We start from the raw sequence: 11,064 nt of genomic DNA, 5'->3' as shown, positions 1-11,064 counted from the left end.
CTTGTTGAATGCCTTACTGAAGTCCATATAGATCACATCTACTGCTCTGTCCTCATCAATCTTTTTTTTTTTACTTCTTCAAAAAACTCAAATCAAGTTTGTGAGACATGATTTCCCATGCACAAAGCCATGTTGACTATCCAGAATCGGCCCTTGCCTTTCCAAATACATGTACATCCTGTCCCTCAGGATTCCCTCCAACAACTTGCCCACCATTGAGGTCAGGCTCACCGGTCTATAGTTCCCTGGCTTGTCTTTACTGCCCTTCTTAAACAGTGGCACCACGTTTGCCAACCTCCAGTCTTCTGGCACCTCACCTGTGACTATCGATGATACAAATATCTCAGCAAGAGGCCCAGCAATCACTTCTCTACCTTCCCACAGAGTTCTTGGGTACACCTGATCAGGTCCTGGGGATTTAGCCACCTTTAACCATTTCAAGACATTTCACTTCCTCCTCTGTAATCTGGACATTTTGTAAGATGTCACCATCTATTTCCCTACAGTCTATATCTTCCATATGGTCATCATTATTAATTTTTCATTACATGATTTATCAGTTTATTGCTTTGACATTTTTCCTTCAAGCAAGTTGAGTTTTCTTCATATTTTCAACTTCATTTGGAAGTTCATATTCAAAGGTATTCCAAATATAAATTTTCTGAAAGTTGTTCATCAATCGCTTGAGTGAGGAAAGAATTGAAATGTGGCCCCCTCACTCAAAGATTGGACACCCCTGGTATATAAGATAATATGACACTGACATTGGCATTCACATGCTATCAAGACAGAGGATGGAGTATCCTGCACTATCGTACAGAGATCAGTATAAAAATCTACAGTGTGCAAATAAAGGTTTGTCAAAGCTTGGAAAAGCTAGGTAATGGTCAGCCGTGGGTTAGGTTAAAGATCTAGATGTAACAAGAGTGGAAACAGTAACATCGAAGGATGCAGTATCTCAGTAATGTAGAAATGAACACTGCATCCCTCGCGTCCAACAAAGTAATCCATGATGGTGTATCAACTGAAGGTTGTATCAGTAAAGACAAACCCAACCACAGTATTCCTCCTCTCAAATCACCGAGCCATGTCACAAGATTTTTTTGCTTTATTCACTGATTAAGCCAGCATTTACTGTCCATCCATAATTGCCCAACGTGTAGGGTCAAACACATTGCTGTGGTTCTGGAGTCACATTTAGGTCAGACCAGGTAAGGACAGTGGGTTTCCTTCCCAAAAGAAAACCGAGATGCTTCCCTCTAATACAAAGGGCTTTCACTTTCCTTAATGATTCCTTGCACAAATCATTACTAAAAATCTTCTGGAAGACCTCACAAACAACACCCACAAACATTCCCCTATTCAGTATGTTAGTGAGTCCCTCAAAAGATTCAGCTGAATTCGTCAACTATGATCTAGCCTTTACATACCCACATGAACCCCCTCTGGTCAACTCACACTTGGTGCATCAGTTACTCTATCTCTCGCACAGTCATAGAGTCATACAGCATGAAAACAGACCCTTCAGTCCAACCAGTCCATGCTGACCATAATCCCAAACTAGGCTAGTCCCAATCTTTGTTTATTCATGTACTTATCTAAATGTCTTTTAAACAGTGTAACTGCATCCACATCCACCATATCCTCTGGAAGTTTGTTCCACACACAAACCATCCTCTGTATAAAAACATTGCCTCTCATGTCTTTTTTAAAATCTCTCTCCTCTCACCTTAAAAATATGCCCGTAGTCTTGAAATGCCCCACCCTAGGGAAAAGACACCTTGTTTATATGCTTAATTATTTTATAAACCTCTAAGGTCATGCCTCAATCTCCTACCCTCCAGTAAATAAAGTCCCAGTTTATTCAGCCTGTATTAATCTCCTATACACCAATGTTCTTCTAATCAGTCCAGACTTCCCTCATTTCTCCCTCGCTCCCCTTGGAAATGACAGAGCAAGATTTACAATCCTTCAATTTCTGAATCTAGAAAGTGTTTGAGAAATTATATACCTTCATCTGAAATCAATCCCTCCCTTTGTCTTGTTTCAGGAGAAACAGCCCATAGTAAGGCAGGAAGGGCTCAAATGAGTGGTGGTGTCCCCAACATGTGTCTCCTCACCTGAACAGAAGGCCTAGTAGAGGGCGATTATTCTTTTTCCCACAGAGAGATCTCAATTAAACAGTAGTATATGAAGAAAAATAAATGAAAAATACATTATTCTTATTGTAGAGCTTTACTGAAATGGCAGAAAAATATCGCACCCTTACCTCTGTTTTTTTCAGCATTGATCTTCTAGAACGGAATTTAGGAAGTTGGCCTATAAGAAAAAATCCAGAATTATTATCAAAAAGTAAGCCTGCTGCTGATGTCTATCGTTTTCTCACCACTACTACTTCCAACCTTCCACTCCCTCTGCTTTGACACACTGCAATAATACATTACTGGATGGGCAGAGATTCACTCTAATTAAATATTAGCAAGACCAAAACTATTACCATCAGTTCCTGCAAGAAAATGCATTCCTTAGACAGTGACCCTACCACTTTACCTGGCCGCTGTGTGAGGCTAAACAGCACTTCAAAAACGTTGTATCCGACCTGATCCTGAGCTAGTTATCCAACATCGTGTTGTCTCTCTCATCCAGACTGCCCATACAACATTGCCTGTCTCTTGCCTCTGCCTTAGCTCATCTGCAGTTGGAAAACTCAACCATTCCCTTTCTTACCTCCAATCTTGACTATTCTAATGTACTCCTAGTCAGTTTCTGATTGTCTCAGTATGTTAAAAGTTGCAATATAAATGTGTTTTTATTGTAGTACTTTTTTTCAGGCAGGAATTTTCCATTTTTGCCAAATCCAGCTTTGGTTTCAGCTTGTGGGGATACTGCCTACCACAATAATGTATATCTCATCCCTGCTATTTTGCCAGGATCATGGAAACTGACAATTAAAATGACAATCTCTGGAAGGCATTACTGAGTTTTGAAGTAACTGTGACATTGCTAAGGTTTAGCCTGGTACCTTTTAGAAAACATCATATTTTATTAGTACCTACCTATTGCAGCAATCATATCCTGGTGTAATTTGGTTATCCAGTTAGATGTTAAAGGAACGTGTTTTTTACAACAATGTAATAAACTACTTATTTGTTACTTAAATATGTGTCTCTTCTGCCAAAGACCTGTTGTGGTCAAGGCTTCACCACTTAATACTAGTAAGACCGTAATCTGGCATTACAAGAAGGATTTGTGGCAACATCTAGCTAAGTCCTCCTTCTAGCTGGGTGCCAACTGCAGGCATCCCTCACACCAATTCATTTTGGAAGGAATACTGCAGAAAGACAATACAAAATTAAGGGTGCAGTTCTAAAGTGGATGCAGGAGCAGAGGGACCTAGGGATATATGTGCAGAAACCATTAAAGGTGGCAGGACAGTTTGAGAGAGTGGTTATCAATGCATACAAGATTTGTTAATACGAGTAACCATACAAAATCCAGTTCTGGGCTCAACATTTCTAAGAATGTGGAAGCAACAGAGAGGAATCAGAAAAATTCAGGGAGGAAGAACTTGATTCTTGCAGACAGATTGGAGAAGCTGGAATGGTTTTCTCTGGGAAAGCAAAGATTGGAATATTTGATCGAGGTTTCCATAATCAAGAGGAGCCTGGCGCAGGGCAACAAGGGGAGTATCCAATATCAGTCCAGGGGCTTGGGCATGGTCTCTCACAGTCTAGCTCCTCTCTTTTTTGGGGCTGAAGAGACAGAGGTTGGTAACCCCGCCAAGCCATTTTGCGTCTTCCTGCCTTACTGTGGGTGGTTATCTCCTGGAATATGACAAAGGGAGGGATTGAGTGAGCTGAAGATGTATGGCAACTTTGACACTGGTGCAGGTGAGGAGAAAAATTGGTGATGTGAGCTGAATGAGTGGGAGCTGCTGCTAACAAGTAGGGTTATTAATCTGGGGGTATTGGATGGGTGATAGCAAGTGAGGGACGATATTGCATGCAACAGTGAGAATGGTGCATTGAGAGACTTGGTGGGAGGTGGATGCAGAGACAGAGTGACTGTGAGATGGTGGTGGAAAGATGTTTGCACTTATCCTGGTCAAGTGGAGAAGGTCACTGCTCAGCTTCCTATACTGCTGGACATTTCTCTGAACTTGGGTGGCAGCTTTGGTCCAGGTTGTCAGGGTCTGGTATCATGGACTGCTCCGAGCTCTGCTCTGCACCAACCTGTCCACCAGGACTTCCAGGTCCCTCTTGGCAAAGCAGGGCACCATTTCCTTTTATCTGCCATGTTAAGGGCAAAGGACATGGACTCTGCACGACAGCTATAGACTGACTGGGTGCACAATGGCCTTTTAAAGATGGTGCCAATGTCAGGAAGCCCAGGTGAATACGCCCTCATGTGATGGGTGGAGGGATGGATGAGAGCTCAATAAGTAGGGCATCATAGAGGGTGTGGTGCACACTTAATGACGCGCGTTTAGCATGAGAAAAGTGACTGGGCATGGCAGAGAGAAACCCTCGACAAAAATAACTGCTGGCCAATTTCTGGTAAAATTCTGCTTTTGTATTCTTGGCCAGTTCAATTATCTACTTGACATCACCCCCAGTAAAACATACCAAGTGAGGAAAGAAATAGCTCCTTTGATGAATTTTCTACAAGTGGAGTACAACAGAAAATCTGGGCTTTGAATTCCATTCAGCCTAAGTTTTACAGCTTTGAACCTGTTTGTGTAATGTGAGAGATCACACAGAGATTAAAATCACTGACTAGGTCAGGAGAGAGCAAGCTGTCAAAGATCAAGAGAAAAACACCACTTTAACCAGCAATGCTGAAAGTGTGACCTTGCCGGAGTGTATTTTTGAACAAGTCTGGCACTTCCCAGTAATCCATGTGCATTATTTATGTCAGCCTTGATGTCAGCACCATAAAATGTTGTCATGCATCGTCCAGTGGGTAACACTCTTGCCTCAGAGCGGTTACATTCTCATCTGCTCTGAGGACAAGTACTGTTCCAGGTTCACTCCCAGTCCCTCTCAGTCGTGATGGTGTTTGGAATAAAACCGATGACCCTGTTTCCCCTCTCTGGCAGACACAAAAGATCCCACTATTAAGGCTGAGTCCTCCTTATTCACTGGCTGATGTTCATCCCTCAGCCCCTCCTTAAAGACAAGTTCTCTGGTCATTGTCGCAGTTGTTTGTGCAATTTTACTGTGTGTAAACTGACTCCTGTGTTTTCTACATTACAGTAGGGGCCAGCCTTCACAAAGTGCTTTTTGGCTGTACAGTGCTTTGGAGGAGCTGAAGATTATGAAATCCATTGAATAAATCTTATCTTCATTTTATTATTGTCAGAGCTTGATCTCCTGATTGTATTCAAAAGTAAGAATTCTGATGAGTTTCCTTCTTCCTGTTAAAGGGATACGAAAAGCCATTGACAGTATCTCTCTCATCAGTCCAGGCACAATCCACAGACTCAAGTTTGAAAGCTCCCTGGAGATTTATAGCTCACTCACTATAAATTTTCAAAGTGCTAGAAAACACAGCTGGGACTTTTATTTTCCTCATTCCTTTCTTGTTTCAGATCAGCTAATTCCACAGATCTAAGATTAAACTTAGCACTTTGTATGTGAAAGGAGAGAATTATTATGGGTCACTATGTGTTACAGCATCATCTAATCTCCTGGGGTCTGTAAAGCTTAGTTCCTTTTAACCATTAATACTTGGGTGACCTGTGGAGCTACAGTTATATCTTCAATGCTTCAAAATACAGTGAAATATAAATTTCCATTTGTTTAAAAAGAAGTGTCAAGAATTTTTTTAAAACATCATTCGCCATAAAGATCTGGATTCACATGTTGACCACATCAGGTTAGGATGGCAAATTTCCTTCTCTGAAAAGGCATTAGTGAACCAGATGAGTTTTAACAACAATTAACAATGGTTATATGAGTGTAGTTGTGAGTTCTTTTGTAGAGTAGTATAGTAGTTGGTTTATTGTTTATTGGTGTTGTTGTAATGTTATATTTTCATATATTTGTAATATTATAATTTTGTAAAGAAAATGTTTTTAATATTTTTTAAAAAATGATTACCATTAGACTAACCTTTTGCTTAAATTCCAGATTTTATCAAATTCAAATTTCACTATCTGCCATGGTGGGATTCAAATCCACATTGCACATTAGCTTGGGGCTCTATTTTCGCAGGCCAGTGACATTTCCACGAGGCCATCAACTCCTGTGGAAGCAGATATTCCTTCTGGAGGATAAAAATGACTTGAGGTCATCCTTAACCATATTCTTTGCAGACAAAAGGTAGAATCGCCCCAGTCTCTAAATGATGTGGGTCATGGTGAGAAAGTTGTGTGGTGAATTTGTCCAGTGAGCATCTTCTTTACATCAATATTAAAAGGTCTCATTTTCAAATCAAGTGTTCAACGTTAAGACTTTAGTTTCCTTACTTGAGAAAGGATGTACTGGCACTGGAGGGGGTCCATAGGAGGTCCATAGAAGCAGTTGAGGCTACATCATTGAATGTTTTTAAGGCAGGGATGGATAGATATTTGAACAGTAAAGTAATTAAGGGTTATGGTGAGCGGGTGGATAAATGGAGCTGAGTCCACGAAAAGATCAACCTTGGTGTTACTGAATGGCTCAAGGGGCCAGATGACCTACTCCTGCTCCTAGTTCTTCTGTAAGACAAGATTCTGTCTAATAAGCAGTGAAAGGCTTATTAGCATAGATTATTATTCATCAACAACTTCAGTTGTCAAGGCAGTGGTGAGTAATCCTACCTACAACAAGTGGGGAAATGGGGCTAGTATTGGATGAGTGGTCACCAACAGATCATGGCAGCTGGTTCATTAGGGATGATAATGTGAGAAAACCCACTGGAGATTCATGCAGAAAAACTGTCTGTGAAATTAGACTTGGCTGATTTCTGGTAAAACTCAGGGAATAAATTTCTGTAATGTTTTTTCCATTGCTCACCCTCTTGATTTTTGGATTTATTCTTCTCAGGATTTCCAAGGTTGCAGGTTCATTTGAGATTTCCCTTCCCTTTTGTAATTTTCCTCATCCCACGTCAGGGTTCCACCTTCAGGGTGAGGGGCCAGGCTAACAGTGGGACCCATCAATCTTTCATGGGGCTGAGGAAACTGCTCGAGCCATGAGGGCCAACAGCTGCTCCCAGGTAGAGAATCCTTTCCTTTCTAGACATGATGAAGGTGATGAGACTACATCAGGTATTCTTTCCTGTAATCACCTTACATCAATGGAGTTGAAAATGGGAGTTTCCCAGGAGCAATTGGAAGTGCCAGATTGAGAGGAGAAATGAACAAAGGATCTTCATTCAGCCAGATCACTTCGACAATTACTTTTTCCAGGTTCTTTTTTTTTATGCATGTCCCTCAAGAACTTCCAAGGATATAAACGATAGCTTGACCATCAAATAACAGAATCTCAACATTTAAGAATTCATCACCTCTTTGGCTTTGTATCCAAAACTTATTCTGTTAGTTTGCTGTGTCTGTGCATTGATTCAATGTTGTTCATCTAACTGCTTTTCAAATGATTAATAACTAACAGTGCCAAATGATAAATACTTTCACAACTGCCTTCCCCATGCCCAACATTGGATAATCAACAGGAAAGGTGAGTTCAAGACTTCCTGGCTCGAATAGTAATTGGTACAACAATGTATGTTGTACTATGGCTTCAGTGGTGCAATTGGTCATTGCACAGTACTTATATGGCAGTGTAGAGGTGTGTGAAATGCTGAATTTGTGAGTTCAAACCTCACCTACAGCAGCTTTTTTTTAACTGTGTACAATTTTGGTTGCCCTGCTATAGGAAGGGTGTCAATAAACTGAAAATGGTGCAAAAAGGATTCACAATTGAGACTCAACGGTTTAAGTTAGAAGGAGAGACTAGATAGGCTGGGACATTTTTCCCTGGAGAGTAGGAGGCTGAGGGGTAACCTTACAGAGGTTTATAAAGTCAGATCAGCCATGAATATAGTGAATGACCGAGGGGCTGGGAGTCCAAAACTGGATGGCATAGGTTTAAAGTGAGAGTTAAAAATTTAAAAGGAACCGGAGGGACAACTTTTTCACACAGAGCTACCAGAGGAAGAAGTGGGTGCAATTAAAACATTTAAAAGAAATTTGGATTAATACATAGATAGGAAACGTTTAGAAGGCTATGCACCAAACACAGCTAAATGAGACCAGTTCAGTTTAGGAAACGTGGTCAGTATGGACAGGTTGGGCCAATATGCCTGTTTCCATGCTGTATAACTCTATGTATGCACTAACATGTCTTCCCTAACGCAATTGTTTTTTGGTTTACAAACTTGGTTCACAATGCAGCTTTCTATCTCAAGTCTCTTGGACAGAATACTCCTTACATCATCTCCTCTGTACAGTGTAGTTCAATTGAAACCGTCCGCTCATCTTTCCATTTCTGAATTTGTAAATCTGAGTTCCTTATCATTATACTATCACCCCACTGGAAGTAAAGACTTTTACAGAAGATATTAATGAACAGAATGGAATTTATCTTGCCAATTGAACATATCCACAACCGCTCTAAAGATGTTTCTCACTGCTCAGAAAATATTATTTTCAAATGATTGTGACACTGGAGCAATATTTTCTCCAGTTTTTTTTTAATGCATCAACAGCATCATAAGTATTGTGGAATATTCTCCTACTGTGCCCAGAAAAAATGTCACTAACACCAATCAAAAATATCTCCCTTTATGTTATACTTCAAGGCAAACAATAATGGAATAAGTGGAAGAGATCTATGGCATATGAGGTGTTTATGTGTGTAAAGGGTAAAAAGCAGGGATGAGGTGATTCTTTTTCCTCTGAAAGGGTCTTAAGTCTTTGGAAATCTCTTCCTAAAAAGGTAGTGTGATCAAAGACCTTGGAATATTTTCTAAGGGTATTGCAGAATATTTCTAAGGCAGCGATTGATAAATTCTTGTTCAGCAAGGAGTTGAAAGGCTATTAGGGATCGTTGGAAATGTGAATTTGAGGTTATAATCAGGATCAGTCAGGATCTGAGTGGGGCAGTAAGCTCAAGGGGCTGAATGGTTTATTCCTCTGTTCTGTTACCCTGATGTACTGGTATAGTATGATCTGCATGTGAAACAACACTTTTCACTGTACCTTGGTACATGTGACAGTAATAAAATAAAATAAAATAAAATAAAATAAAATCCTGGCCCTAATTTATATGTGCATGTGGAACACTTTATTTTTGAGTATAACAACATTTATATTTTTGACTTATTTGCTTAATGGTGAATTATAAACTTTAAAACATTAGCAGAAGTTTATTGTTGTCTCCCCGAACACCTACAGTGCTTTAAAGCATGCCATTTATAAAAATATTTTGATAGGCTAATTTTGTCCAACTTATGCCTCCAGATATACTTAGTAAAACCCCTTGATTTTATCTCTATTACCTGTTGATCATGCTAGTAAGTGTAACAACTTTTGTCAGATAAATACTTCTTTAATTCAGTAAAATTAGCTAGCAGAAATTTAATCCAGATAACTACAGTGTTTATGTAGTGCCATTAAAAGTGTAAGCTACTTCACCGAAGTGTTATTCAGGAATAAATTGACACGAATCACATTTGGAAACATTGCAATGAGAACCTTGGTCAAAGACATACCTTTTAATAAAGGCTTTAATGGAGAGGGGGTTGTGGTAGTGAGGTAGAGGGGCATATGAAGAAATGAGGAAGCTTATTGCCAGGTAATTAAAGACACTGCCAACAGTGATGGTTGACAAACATCAGTGATGCATAAGGGAATAAAATGGAATGGAATGGAACGAATGCAGGGTTCTGGGATAGTTGCACCTGAAGGTGGTTCAAAAGATAGAGAGGGATGAGAACTTGGAAAGATCTAAACACAAAATGGAAATGTATGGATCTGATGCATTGCTGAACCAGGAACCATTGTAGGTCAGTGACAGCTGAGGTGATGGGTGAACTGGAATTGACCCTTCAGGTAGCACAGTGTTGAACAAGCTTAAGTTTATAGAGATAGAATTTTGGATGGCAGTCAGAAAAGCAATGGGACACTTTAGTCCAGGATAACAAAGCCATAGACAAGCTTTCTATCAGAAGATTGGCTGAGGCAGGAATTGAGCAACATTACATGACAGTAGACAGTTTTACTGATACAGAGGATATGAGGCCAAAAGTTCAGATTAGAGTCAAACAGGACATCAAGTTTGTGCCTGCTCTGTTCAGCCTCATACAGCTGCCATCCTTACTTAGTTTGACCTAGATATGAGTCCAGACCCCCAGCAATATGGCTGACTCTTGATTGCTTGCTACACAAATCAAGGGCAATTAGGAAATAGGCAACCAACTCTGACCATGCTATGGACTCCCACATTTCCTAACAGAATGAATCACAGAAAAGTGAACCAAATTTGGAAATCAGCCACTCTTAAGGAGAGTGAATGGTAATACTGATACAAATGTTACTTCTACAAAATTAACAGGAATTGATCAATCACTCATACATACAAATCAATTCCTATCAACCTCATTCCTATCAATCATCTTATTCAACTGTGTTTCTGCTGGTCAGGCTATTTAAGAATAACATTGCAGTTTCCTGTGCCTAGATACTTTTGTATCTAGGTAGGCGTTGTAATTGCCTACGTATAAACTTTTCACTATACTCATTGATTCCACGTGACAATAAAGGCTATTCTATTCTAAATTCAGGATGTCTCATTAGGAATGTACGGACTAACATCAGATTCAATATAGGCACTGTGTCAGTTGACATACAAGTCATGCAGGCTGAGATGGGTTCGGGTTTGGAGTCTGACACTCCAGTGGTTTCATTACTGACTGTCTTGGGAAAGTAACAAGCAGTGTAGTACTAGCCTAGACTGCCAGTGGAATAGCAGAGCAGAACCTAATGGGGATTGCCTGAAGTCTATCAGTGGTAGTTGTCTTTTGACAGCATTACAGTGAAGCTGAGAGAAGGCACTGAGACTCGATGCTTTGTCTCTGTTC

General features: G+C 40.1%; 1 protein-coding gene across 2 annotated transcripts in view; it reads right to left on the bottom strand.

Moving 5' to 3' along the window:
• Positions 1–11,064, bottom strand: part of LOC122540812 — a 59,794-nt gene that overhangs the window by 31,548 nt on the left and 17,182 nt on the right. For both annotated transcript variants that reach the window (XM_043677021.1, XM_043677022.1), the window contains exon 3: positions 2,270–2,319. The gene's annotated coding sequence lies outside the window, so the exon portion shown is untranslated. The remainder of the gene's footprint in view (positions 1–2,269; positions 2,320–11,064) is intronic.

Source organism: Chiloscyllium plagiosum, chromosome 36, assembly GCF_004010195.1.
Source record: "Chiloscyllium plagiosum isolate BGI_BamShark_2017 chromosome 36, ASM401019v2, whole genome shotgun sequence".
In the NCBI taxonomy this organism is placed as follows: Eukaryota; Metazoa; Chordata; class Chondrichthyes; order Orectolobiformes; family Hemiscylliidae; genus Chiloscyllium; species Chiloscyllium plagiosum.
This window is presented reverse-complemented; position numbering and strand designations above follow the sequence as displayed.